This window comes from Rhinoderma darwinii, chromosome 5 (genome assembly GCF_050947455.1).
Source record: "Rhinoderma darwinii isolate aRhiDar2 chromosome 5, aRhiDar2.hap1, whole genome shotgun sequence".
In the NCBI taxonomy this organism is placed as follows: Eukaryota; Metazoa; Chordata; class Amphibia; order Anura; family Rhinodermatidae; genus Rhinoderma; species Rhinoderma darwinii.
In genome coordinates, this window is record NC_134691.1 from 309,687,753 (window position 1) to 309,700,076 (window position 12,324).

General features: G+C 43.4%; 1 long non-coding RNA gene across 1 annotated transcript; it reads right to left on the bottom strand.

Annotated features, from left to right (window-relative positions):
* Window positions 1–2,592: 2,592 nt before the first annotated feature.
* On the bottom strand, window positions 2,593–12,014 carry LOC142652997 (uncharacterized). Its single transcript, XR_012848011.1, has 3 exons — window positions 11,977–12,014; window positions 3,263–3,404; window positions 2,593–2,710 (listed from the first exon to the last, which is right to left on the bottom strand). It is a non-coding gene; the product is annotated as an uncharacterized LOC142652997 (long non-coding RNA).
* Between the last annotated feature and the right edge of the window lie 310 nt (window positions 12,015–12,324).

Genomic DNA, 12,324 nt, shown 5'->3' on the forward strand with positions numbered 1-12,324 from the left:
CTTGTCTGTTTGTCTGTGGTGCACTTATTGAGCGTAGGGACTGTCGCCCAGTTGTACCCCGTCGCCTAGGGCGGGTTGTTGCAAGTAGGCAGGGACTGAGTGGCGGGTAGATTAGGGCTCCCTTGTCTGTTTCCTTACCCCCGTCATTACACTTACAGTAGAATCCCCCATATAGCCTTCAGGAGTTATTTTACTGTTAGGGGAGGGGTGTCTGACTGCTTAAGGGCATGCCCACACGTGGCAGATTTTTGCAGACACTGTCCGCATCAATGCCGCACATAATCCGCGTTGCGGATTACGCTGCGGATTTTGCCAAAGTGCTGCGGATTGCGTTGCGGATTTAGGTGCGGATTTCCAAAGCAAGTATTCCAAAAAAGGCACTGACATCATTTGTGAGGTCATTTCCTATGAGCACGTGCTGGACACACCCATGGCATGTATAAGTGTGGCCAGAAGGAGTAGTGAATCTGCCTGGAGAAGTATACTAGTCCGAAGTGTGGGACAATGGCTGACATTCAGGAGCGACCACTTCAATTACGCCGACAAAATGTGATTCTGCTGCTGCGCACCATAGTGAGCATTGTCCGTCGTCGGCAATGGCAACGTGTAAGTAATATTTTGTCACCTACACACGTCCTAGGCAAAAGTATATGTTTCTGGCTGCTAATGATATAGTAACATGTTTCTTGGATTTCACTATCATTTTTTTCACGCAGGCTGAAGAAAGAGGCCGTGTCCGACTGTGGGTTGACCCTTTTGTTGCTGTAAGATCAACCAAAGGTCATTTTGCACTTCTTTATCGCGATCTAAGAAGGTATATATTTTGGATACAATCTTTCATTGTCACTGCCCCTGAGGTTCTGTTGGGTAGGCCAGTCGTGGTGTACGAGTTCGAGATATGTTCTCTGATTTTTTATGGACTTCTGAAGGGGCCGTGCCTTTGCAATACTCCTGTGTTGGTGGTGTGCAGCCTACCCAGCAGTAATCCGTCTCATGTCCAAACAGTAGGCTATTCTGTCAATGATACTCCTATGGATTGCTAAATTGTCTGTTGGATGTGCTTCCTTTGAAATAAAAAAATGCACGATGATTCTGATTTTGCCTAAGTGTGTGTATTTGAGAAATCACATGTCTGAAAAGTGAGTATGATGTTCAGGTTGCCTTTCTTTGTTCAGCACACCATAGCATATCCAACCACACAGTATTTCCTTCATGAAAGCGACCACACCGTGAACATTCTGTATCGTCCCCTTGATGCCCTTCCACATTTTGTCGCCCACACATTAAAAACGGCAAAGACACAAGGCAGAGTCAGCAATTGAACGAAACTTTTATGACACGTCAACACATCACAAATAGACGCCCTGAGAACAATCAGGGATGAACTTGGACCATAAATAATACCACAGGTACATTAGCGACCAACAAAAAAAGAAAAACTAATGCAACGTATGGTAGCGAGGAGGGGTTAATTGGGGAAACGAAGAGGGGACAGAGGAGGAGGTAGTGGTAGGAGGCATGTATGCCGCAGAGGTGGGAGGATGAATGTGAAGAGGTGGGAGAGTGGAAGAGTAAGAGGTGGGGAAAGGGTTTGGGACATTGGGGTATGGACGGAAAGAGGAACCAGAAGGATGTCCATGAGACCAGGGGGAAAAATATGGATCGGGCTGCAGTGAGGGTGCAGAGGCAGGAGGTGGGGCGTGCGGCACAGCGGCAGACGGGTCAGCCCTACGCCCAGTCAACGTGCGCAGGTGGAAAAATATATCGGCCACATCGGGTAGGGTCTGGGGGGCCTCAAATATATCAGCCAGCGCATAGGCACAGGTCATATATGCCGTCTGGCGAGTTTTTTCCATACCGCAACAGCGGCCAGCGAGGGAATAACCAAAATTGTGGTACTCATCCTCCACCCTCCGAATCATTGTTAGGGCTTGTGCCTCCACCGTGTTGCTTGTTTCCGGTGTGGCCACGCGCTTTCGCCCACCCACTCGTTGCCTATGACGGGAAGGTCCTGCCGGGGGGGCTGGAGAGGTGTCTTCACGAGGAACTGTTGGGGCCGGAGTTGACTCGTGGGGCACATCTTCCTCAGTCATGTCCCCCACCACATTGGCAGACGATGCTCCCAAGGGCTGCTGCTGCACCTGGGCAAAGGCACTCACTTGCAGAGGGCGAGGTGGTACATTGCCCTGAGATCTGCAAGCAAAAAAAAGGGCACAGAGTTTTGGGAATGTTAACACATTTCTCGGACAGTTTGTCAGTCGCAAATCTCGTTAACATTGCCGGTTGGCATTCTACACACACACGATCTGACAACAAGCTTGTGGGTGGAAACTAAAGACTCATTCTCTTCAGGAAGAGAATGAGTTACATAAGCAACGCAGAGTGATATGTCATAATGTGTAAGGTCAAGGGACATTTTAGTGACGACACTGGCAAAAGCCAAACAAACATGTCCACTGTAATCGACAAAGGAGGGAAATTGAAATCCGATTGATTGTAATCACTTGGTTCATGCGCTCCCTTTTAACACAGGTGTGTGTGCAAATAGAGACTTACGTTCGTAGCTCCCTGCACGGAATCAGGAAAGCCAGTTTCTCATAGTGGGCAATCGTTGCGCCACGTGCCGGAGAGGAGCCACTTGCAGGTGTTTTTGACAGCTGCTTCCGGAAACGGTCGCGGACTGTCCGCCATCTGTTGCGCACATCATTTTCTGGAAAAGGAATGAGGTTTGAAAATTAGGGCAATGGGGAATGAAGTAAGGTGTATCCAGAGCAATCCCTTCAAATGGCCTGGCCTGAGGATAGATCATCAATGCAACCACATCATTGGGTCAGAACTCGACTAGACAGTGGATATGGCTACGGCTGGGTTCCCACGACCTCTTTCCATGCGAAATGTAGGCATTTTACGGCTATAATGACGCATGCCGAGACGGCTCCAATACGCTGGCAAACATCTGGCCATTGATTTGAATGGGCATATGTTTGTCAACGCTTTCAAGACGTACTTTCTGTCGTAAATTGGTGTGTCAAACGCACGATTTATGGCCGTAAATAGGCCATGTGAACATACCCTTACAGTTGGAAGAAAGTGGTCAACAACTTTGCACGTGGCATAGTGACATGACAGAAGTTGGTGTATGGTTTAGCTAGCCAGGAAAGGCCAAAGATTTGAATAGAATTTTCTGCATTCAAATGATGCAAAACAACGTTAGCATACAGTGTTTAAAACGATCTGCATTACAACCTATATGCAAACTTACCAATCACTCCCTGCTCTCTCTCCAGCATCCCATCCCACTCGGGGTACAGACCGCGACACACGTAGGTCCATCCGTCCTCACGTGCATTACGGTCACTATAACCAGCACTTGAGGTGTCCCAGATTTCTGGCCTATTATGCACCTACAAAATAAATATACAGTGCATATTGCAGTTTGCTTGGTACTCAGGATTAACGTTGGATCTGTTACATGTTGATCTGCCTTAGAATATGTACATACTGCAGGTGCTGCTAGTGTTAAACCATACATACTAGTCCACTTGAAACAACATGACATAAACATATACATGTACTTAACAGATTTATCAGGGCGGAAACTTCCATGTCCATCCGTCTATATCTTGCCATTGCAGCCTGGGTTCAGAGTTTTCTGTCTCTTCTAGTAAATTCCTGTCAGGCTGCAAGCCGAAAATGGCGGCTTCCTTTCCTCTACAGAATGATGTCATATCCTGCTCCTGCTGGAAGTCCGCACCGCAACACACCCGAAATCCGCACCACACATAACATGTGCGGACTTCATTGCGGAATTTAGAATCTCCATTGAAGTCAATGGAGAAATTCCGCCATGAGTCCGCAACCAGTCCGCCACAACTCCGCAACAGCCATTGCATGCTGCGGACACCAAATTCCGCACCGCAGCCTATGCTCCGCAGCGGAATTTTACGCATCGTCTAAACGAACACTGCTAAATAAAAGTGGAAGTCAATGGAGAAACGGCTCCGCTGCGGATTAACGCTGCGGAGTGTCCGCTGCGGAATTCAAGAGGAAATCCGCCACGTCTGGCCATGCCCTAAAGGGTAACGAAACTTTTTTATTTATTTTTTAATTTGCATGTCATAGTGACATGTCAAAAGTTCTGATCGGTGGGGGTCCGAGTACTGAGACCCCACCAATCACTAAAAAAAGTGTCAGAAGCACTCAGGTGAGTGCTGTGCCACTTTTTTCTGATAGTCTTTCCTCTGATAGCCGAGCAAGCGGTGTATGGGCTCAATAGAATGTCTATGAGTCCGTACACTGCTCTGAGGAAAGGCGATCAGAGATTAAGTGTAATGGTGCTCACCCGAGCACTTCTGCCACTTTGTTTTAGAGATCGGTGGGGGTCTCAATGCTGTGACTGCCATCGATCAAAACTTCTGACATATCACTATGACACACCAAATGTTTTTAAAAAGTTTAGTTACCCCGTTGGGGACTGAAATTATTGGTCTGAGTTAATGTATGGGCCTGGGCTCTTAATTTGCTTAGGAGTTTGGTCTGGGGTATAAAACTATTTAGGGTGTTTAATTTCTGATTTTTTGTGTTTTTATAGAAGCTGAAAATAGCTGCAGAATCGAGGGGCAAAGATTTCTCATCAGGAAACTCTGCAGTCACCATAGTGGTCTATGTCAGATGGAGAAGAGAAGAAAAGAGAACGACTCCCATGAGAGAAGTCATCAGTTGTGAGTCATTGGATGTATAGATCTGTCCCCTCTCCTGACATGTCTGTTATAAGAAATCCTTATATTTCACATAAAGTCTTTGTGTATCCAGGACTAATAGACAAATACGTGTTACGATTCCCATTGTCAAGAGGATGTGTGATTCACAGTGTGATACTTTAAGCGATGGTTGGAGACTGTCAGTATGTAGGGACACAGCCCTTTGACAAGGGGAATCGTAACACTCATTTGTCAATGTTCACACAGAAAGGTGGTGTTTAATATAGACACGGCGTCGCAGGACGTTGGTGGAGAAGGGGGGCCCAAGCTTGTGGAACAGTGCAGGGCCTATGGTCTACTTAATCCGCCACTGCCTATGTCTTATAGAATATGTCCAATTAAAAGCCTGGTTTTTACTTTTTATTGGATTTAGTAAGCCTATTGGCAGCATCACATTTGCAAAAAAATAAAAATAGCTTTGCCTTATAATTGGTGGACAGTTGATGTAATATATACTATTATTTGGAAAGTAGGGAATGTCAACAAAAGATCCTTAAAAGGAGACATTTAACCTAAAGCTGGCCCTGTACATTTGGGTCCCTCTGGGCTAGCTACCTGGCTGTGGATGTTACTCTGTGCCTTGTTGGGCCATAGGATGTCTATCTGTTATTTTCATAGAACACTTGAATATATTCTCTGGGGACATTTTCGCTTTGACAGGGAGCAGTTTGTTGGGACGTGGCTTGCCATGGAGCGAGGTTTGTCAGCATATACATTATACATTCTATGGAATTCTAGAGAAAGTCCTGCATCTAGTGGTCTGGGGCCTGGGATGGTTGGTGCTAATACTGTAGCTGTACTGACCACCTCACAGACATGTTTGTAGCATACCCCCTTTCTGCTGGACTATGGGCTAGCAGCCATCCTGAGGCAGTAAGAATGGACAGAGAGGTACAGTCTAGTCTCCCTCTCATCCCTAAACAGACACCTTTTATACAGCAGGGGCATAACTAGGAGACACTGGGCCCCATAGCAAACTTTTGACTGGCCCCCCTTCCCCTGGGTGCCACACACAGCCCACCCTTGTAGATAGTGCCATACAGCCCCCTCCTGTAGATTGTGGCAAACAACCCCCCTTGTAGACAGTGCTATACACCCCCCCTGTAGACAGTGCTATACAGCCCCCCCCCTGTAGACAAAAACACACACAAAGCATGGCCACTTACTGAAACAGGAGCCGGATAAAACACCACCTCCTAACAGGAGACAGACAGGCCACAATTGCTATATAGAGGGAGATTGCACAGGTGCAGACACTGATAAAACAGCCACTCACATGCCTCCTATCCATGAGGGGGGTGGCTGCCTAGTATAAACATTGCACACAGATATAGTGTCTATAAGTGTGTCAGTCGGACGGTTGTGTGTAGTGCGCCATGCTGGCTTACAGCCTATTAGTTACGCCCATCCTATTTCATCAGGCGTGCTGCCCAGCACATATCAGACGCACTACAGCAAGCGCTGACATACTATTCTCCCCCAGCATTACAAGGCCTGGCTGTGTCCTGAAAAAATGCATCTGATATGTGTTGGGAAGCCCGCCTGATGGAATACGATGGGCGTAACTAATATGCTGTAAGCCAGCATGGCGCACTACACACAACCGTGCGACTGGCACACTTATAGAAGCATTGGACATTGAATGGAGGAGTAGGTCACATGCTTGACCGTAGCTCCATTTAAGCTCCTCCACACTGTGGGACGTGCAGTGAGGAGGAACCAGGGTTTTCAGAACCCCGTTATAGTAATTGGTGGGTGTCCCTGCGGTGGGGCCCACAGTGATCAGACACTTGTCACCTATCATGTGGATAGGTTATAAATGTTAAAACTTTGAAGACCCCTTCAAGTATTAACACATCAAGACCACTGAAATTCTCATGATAATGATGATAATAATAACAATTATTACATTCCCTTACAGGGTTAATGTTATTTTTAAATCACATGTCAGTGTAAAGATAGAAAAAAGAAAGGCTATAATTATTTTTATTCAATACATTTTAAGTTTCAGGTAATTATCAAATCATTGACCATTTTAGTTAGAGCAGCGGCATGTGAAAAATTACCATCTAAAACTTTACAATAATTACTCCTAATCATATGGAGGATAGAATATAGCAATTACTGTAATAACTGTAAGTGTGGGTGGATAGATAGTAAGACAGACAGACAGACAGACATGTGGAACATGAGCGTAGTCACGCAGGCCAGAGGTTGTCAATGGGATTCAGGCAGATACAGATGAGGAACTACATGTAAACGTTATCAATGCACCAAGATATACTTGGTTTGAATATGTTCTTGTCCTCACATGGTTTACAATAGTACATGTGTACATCGACAAGACTCTTTCCTGAATGTACCAATCGGTTATGATGTAAACTTACTCACAAAGCCAAGGGTCAGGGTAATGATAGTCAAGTAGAGTTGGGTTTGTGGTACTGTAGAGGGTAAATCAGGAGGGTATTCAGACAAGCCAAAAATGTTGTAAGAAGAAACAGGCATGTGCTGCAGCGCGGAGCGAAGGAGAAGAAGAAGAGTCAAACAACCCACGTCAAATGAGGAGTCAATACCTGATTCAGCAACAGAAGGGTGCAAAGGCCTAGCTAGGGATAGTAAACACATACTGTAATTGGCACTGAAGCCAGTGTGTTGCCCTTTTAAATATGGCGCCTAGTTCTCTGATTAACATGGTGGCTGTGTGCATTGCACATGTGTCTCGCTCCATCTTTACCAGCCCCGCAGCAAGACTCAATGTGGCGATCCTGATTTTTAATATATATATTATACTTTCTTTAAGCAACATAACACACATAACACTTAGGATTATAATAGCTACATCTATATATATCTATATCTATATAGATATAGATGTATATAGATATCGAGATACATATATATATATATATATATATATATATATATATATATATACAGTACCCCGATGTGTGATGTGTTGGAAGCAGCAAAAATAGGCACGTTTTGACTCCTGTTACTTCTTATTTAACTGAGGTTCCTTGGGCCCACCAGAGGAAGATATTTTGTGGGCCCATTCTCTATCTGTACAGAACATATGCACATTGACTTTTAATTGCATTGTAAATTTTGTTGTTGTTTCTATATGGTCAAATAGCTTCTTTGGAAATCAGTTCATAAGAAATAGACCCTATTTGTAAGTAACTTCAAAGTCAATTCCAAATGGGGTTCTTCTGCTAGACCTTTGAAGCCTATTATGTGTCATAACCTGGGCCTATAGGAGAATCCTCTGTTACTCATCATAGGATTATTCAACTTGGTTGTCCAATAATTTGAAATTAATTCTTAGGCTTCCTTTACTATTAACAATCAAAAAAAGACTTACATTTCCCTAAATGATAGATTTCTTCCCCAGGATATGGCAATATCTAATATTTATTTTGGAACTTATGGTTTTGTTGTATCTACTCGGTTTTTTAATGTTCTTACAATGTTAAGTATCCTGAAAACAGATTGTAAAGTGGAGACTCAAATACAAACATGATCACATTTTCTAATCTAGATAAAAATGTCATTGCATTTGTACAACGTTGTAATTAATCCTTTTATGTTTTCCTTGTCTACATAGTACAATATAAATATAGGTTGCCTTTGACAGACTGACTTTTACAGGTGAGCAATTATAATGATAATTGCAGGTTATACAAATTACTAGAACAGCCTTTCAATATTGTAAAAAAGAAGACTTGTAGTTTATATGTCTCTTGTTTTTGTTTTAGAGTGCATCCAATTGCATCAGAGCGTGATCTAAAAATAATATCTTCAGTAAACTAGACTCCACTGTGCAAGATGTAGACGTTCCAGTGACATTTAACCCTAAAGATGTGGGTAAATAATGATGTGAGGGGGCATGCACTCGACCGTAAAAAAAAATCGTAATTGCGGACCGCAATACGGTCCGCAATTACGGACCCGCCAGGTTCTATTGGCCGCGGACACCTTTCAGTATCGCTATGGAAGGGTGTCCGTGCTGTAGAACTGTGCCGTGAATTATGGAGTATGTCCTACTTTTAGTTTTTTACGGGCCGTGCTCCCATACTTTGACGGCGGCCGGCCGTGCCCGCAATCGCCTAAGGCCTCATGCACATGACAGTATTTTCATCTATCCCGAAATACTGTCCGTAATATGGATCAGTAGGCATCCATATTTCATCTGTATATACGGATCCGTACAACAAGAGGGAGGTTGCAAATTATGTCATCAACATGTTGCCTAGCAATGCTCCCGTAAATACGGACGGTTTACGGATGCACATCTGTAGCCGTCCGTATTTACGGAAGCTCCAATAGACTTCTATGGGAGAGTCCTTGCCATAATTTCGGACAAGAATAGGACAGGTTCTATAATTTTTTTCAGCACGGACACCCACCCGTAAAAATACTGAAAGGTGTCCGTGGCCAATAGAAATGAATGGGTCTGTAATTACTGTCAGTAATTACTGATGAAACATACTGTCGTATGCATGGGGCCTTAGGTCCACACTTATCATGCAGTTTTGGCATAAACTGTCAATTTTTGTAAATCGCTACATGGGACAAATGTGCAGTAAAATGTGGAAACTGATGAGAAAAGCGGCCGTGGTCTCCAATGAGACGTAGTTTTAGTCAAATGTATTCAGTAAAAATCCTACAAATGTCATGAATATCGCAAATTCTATGCCTGCTCATAGCAGAAGTAGATTTGTTTTTTTGCCTCTCAGACAGTGCAAAATGTGGCAAACTCATTAAGCGGCCAGCAGATTATAATAAATTGGCACAAATCATGCCAACTATCTCCTTTACTATGGCTGGTGTGAAATAACCCAGTCTTAACAAATGTGGCCTTAGTGTTATTTACAATGTAACATTGTGTTAATTATGCAATTACTTTATATTATACTATTATAATGATCTGACCAGGGCTGTCCTTTGCATCCTGAGCCACGCACTTGCTGCTACCGCCATTTTCTGTAAACTTACCCTCTATGTTCCTGTGGGTTCCTCTTCACCTCCGGATGCAGCGCTGGTTCCCGACGCTGTTTATCGTCAGGACATTGTACGCGTGGCGCAGATAACGTTCTGGCACTTAATGGCATCAGGAGCAAGTGCTGTGCCCGGAGGTGAAGAGGAAACAATTTAGGAGCGGTGACTGGGTAAGTATAATATAGTGGATACTATCTGTTGGGGTACTTTATCTAAGCCTATCATGTGTGTTACTCTCCGCTTGGGCCCACTAGCTAAGCCTGTCATGTGTATTGCTCTCTGCTAGGGCCCTGTATCTAAGCCTATCTTGTGTGATACTCTCTGCTGGATCCCTGTATCTAAGCCTATTATGTGTAATATTCTCTGCTGGGGCCCTGTATCTAAGCCTATCATGCATGATATTCTCTGCTGGGGCCCTGTACTTATGCCTATAATATTTGATGAGCCACAAGTGATAGGCTTTGATATAAGACCCCAGCAGAGATTATCACACAAAATGGGCTTAGATACAGGTACTGTATGTTGGTGCCCCGTATCTAAGCCTATCATGCCTGATACTCTCTGCTGGGGCCCTGTATCTAAGCCTATCATGTTTGTTATTCTCTTTTGAATCACATATAATGGGCTTAGATACAGGGCCCCAGCATGGATTATCACACATGATAGGCTTAAATACAGGTACTGTCTGTTGGGGCCCAGTATCTAAGCCTATCATGTGTGATACTGTCTGCCGGAGACCTGTATCTAAGCCTATCATGTGTAATATTGTCTGCTGGAGACCTGTATCTAAGCCCATCACGTGGGATACTATCTGCTGGGGCCTCCAGGAAAGAGCAGCACCATTTTACACCCATACGGATTACATGACAGGAAGTGTCATGTGATGTGATCACAGAAGCCCGGCTAGCATCTAAAGAGAACAAGAAGAACACACAAGTGATTCAGTGAAGACAAGGTAAGTTTAAAAAAAAACAAACATGGGCCGGCGTGACACACAGATTTTTGTGAAGTGCAGCGGGGCCCTATCATTAACCCTTGTCCAGGGCGCAAAAAAGGCGAAGGATAGCCCTGGATCTGACATTGAGTTTTGAAGCAGACCACCCACCAGTTAGGATGGCAAATAATGCTCTTATATTTGTAGTAGTAATAGTGTACAGCCCATCTCTTTGAGCTCCAGTGCTGCCTAAGTTTTTGGCAAAAGAAGAAGTTACTTTCTTCAGCCCCATTAACTTTCATGGGTGTAATATTTTTAGGATTTATCTGACTAAGGCTCTGTTCACATCTGCATTGTTGGATTTTGTTTATAATGGAGGCCACAATGCAGTCCCGAATCTATCAAAGGATGTATATCATGTAGTGCTAATTCTTACCATCAAATCTTACAGAACTTGCAATGGAGGCTCTGAACCCAAATTTGAATATAGCTTTAATTGTATTTACAAATTATGGAAGATTTATCTATGCATTTGCCCCAGTTTTCTGTGATAATGAAAGGGAAAAGGAAAGGGAGGAAACCTCCAGCTCACCAGTCTGATGCTCCTGTGTTTGAGGATCGCCCGGACCATCCGTGACGGCACACGGCAGGCAATAGCAGAAAAAACAAGAAGATCCAGCGATTCGTGGTGTAACTAGGAAACGCTCGGTTTCCACTTTATTGGATATAAGCAAACGAGAAGCTTTAAAGAAACACCAGGAGGAGAGACAAGGTGGTGGTATGTGGCAAATAGATTTAGCCTACGCGTTTCAAGCACTAGCTGTGCTCTTAATCATGGCTAGGTCAAGTCTCCTCCTGGTGTTTCTTTAAAGCTTCTCGTTCGCTTATATCCAATAAAGTGGAAACCGAGCGTTTCCTAGTTACACCACGAATCGCTGGATCTTCTTGTTTTTTCTGCCCCAGTTTTCTGTTATAAATTGAATGAGAAAAATGGTGGAATTTTTTCTGCATTTCCTGACACAATCGCACATGCTCAAAAAAGTATTTACGCCAATATATTATTAAACCTGTCCCAAGGTATAATTTCTAGAGTATTGTCTGAGGGGATTCGAAGAACAACAGAAAGAATTCCTGTGCCATGTACCAAATCCTCAGGTCATATGACAGTGTTTTGCCTGAAGTGTTTTTTTTAGCATTAAATGTATTTGATCTCATTTCTATAACTATAACAAGTATTATTGAGCGACACTGAAAATAAAATATAGCTATTTAAAAGTTCTATACCTTGTTGTGTTCTATAATAGCTTGTGATGGTGTGATCTAAAGTCCACCACCTGGACTCGTTTTTTTGAAGTCCTCCGTAATATATATCCTAAAAAAAAAGTAGACTCTGAATTTATATGTAAAAAATAACTTTTACTATATTCTTTTAAAAATATTCGTATAGGGAAATACTGACACACATACATTAATTATAGCAGCATAGTAGATTCAAATGATGTATGTTCAAACATAAATTTTCTGGTGTATGTTGAAACATACATTTTTTAACAAGTTACATTGCATTTCATAAGATAAGTGTTCAGATATCGTTTTCTGAGGGTTTTCTGCAAGTCACATTGCCTCATCAGA